We start from the raw sequence: 1,219 nt of genomic DNA on the forward strand, positions 1-1,219 counted from the left end.
ACACACACACACACACACACACACACACTATCATCCATGTTAACTACTGAATGTCTCTTGATTTCTCAGGGCCATCTGAAACTGCAAACTTTACTGCCTACTTCAATTTTAAAAAACTATTTTAATAATCTATAGCTTCATTACTGTAAGGTAATTTGTAGAACATCACAAAATGACAATCCTATTAACTAGCTATGAGCTTTCACAACCAAATTAACCTACTGCATTTAAAACCTGAAGAAAAATTGGACAGGACAGGACAGGAAATTTGGAAAACAATGGAAAAGCCAGTTTGAATAACAAATAGCAGACTTATTTTAAAAAAGGAACAATTTCAATACTTTGACATAAATAGAAGTGTATAAAATGAGTAAAATTTTATTAAACATGTCCTAATTCCTTTGAAGGACAACCACCTGCAACTTCTATTAGCAAAATACAGAGTCGTTTTTATAATGCTAAAGAGAATAGTAGGAAAATTTTGCTTTCCTCAATCAGCTAAACTTTTATCACTATTGATATATCTGTTTTTAATTCTGTGAGGAAAATCAGTTTGGATATGTGTCAGTGCTATACAAATTCTAATTTGTGAGAGGAAGGGTATGACAAACTTATTTGTCAAAACAAGTACATCCATCAGCTCTGAAATAGCCATATGGCAATACCAAGACTGACGTAAAACTCACTGCTAGTTTTTAGCCATTAAGTCTTTCAGAAAAAACACTTATCTTGGTACAGTGTAGAGAATATTTTATAGCAAAGATTCAAGCTCCTGTATTGAAATTCCCCAAACTTTAAATGAAAGCCTTTATCTGGGAAATACACTTACAAATATCACCTAATATTTAATTCTTTTCTCTCCTATTCTCCTAGTGTTTTAGCATGCATATGAATCTAAATACATCCACTCTGAAAATTCAGTATCTTCTAATTCAAAATATTGCTTTTGTATTTTAGATATCAAGACAAAGTGTTTCAGTGCTACACTTTATAGAGATAAATAACCATCCTAAAACTGTCTGCAAACTCTATGCACACTATTCATAGCATTTCAAATATCTCCTTATGGGGCTGGGCGTGGTGGCACACACCTGTAATCCCAGAACTCAGGAGTCTGAGGCAGGAGGATCCCTGCAAGTTCAAGGCCAGCCTCTGCTACATGGTGAGTTCAGGTCAGCCTGAACTGCACAGTGAGATGGAGGGGAAGAGGGAGGGGGAG

General features: G+C 35.0%; 1 protein-coding gene across 3 annotated transcripts in view; it reads right to left on the reverse strand.

Moving 5' to 3' along the window:
* The window catches only part of Dyrk1a (dual specificity tyrosine phosphorylation regulated kinase 1A), a 124,334-nt gene that overhangs the window by 22,682 nt on the left and 100,433 nt on the right, over positions 1-1,219 (reverse strand). The window lies entirely within an intron of this gene.

This window comes from Fukomys damarensis, unplaced genomic scaffold (genome assembly GCF_012274545.1).
Source record: "Fukomys damarensis isolate Sample0158 unplaced genomic scaffold, DMR_v1.0_HiC HiC_scaffold_24, whole genome shotgun sequence".
Taxonomy (NCBI): domain Eukaryota; kingdom Metazoa; phylum Chordata; class Mammalia; order Rodentia; family Bathyergidae; genus Fukomys; species Fukomys damarensis.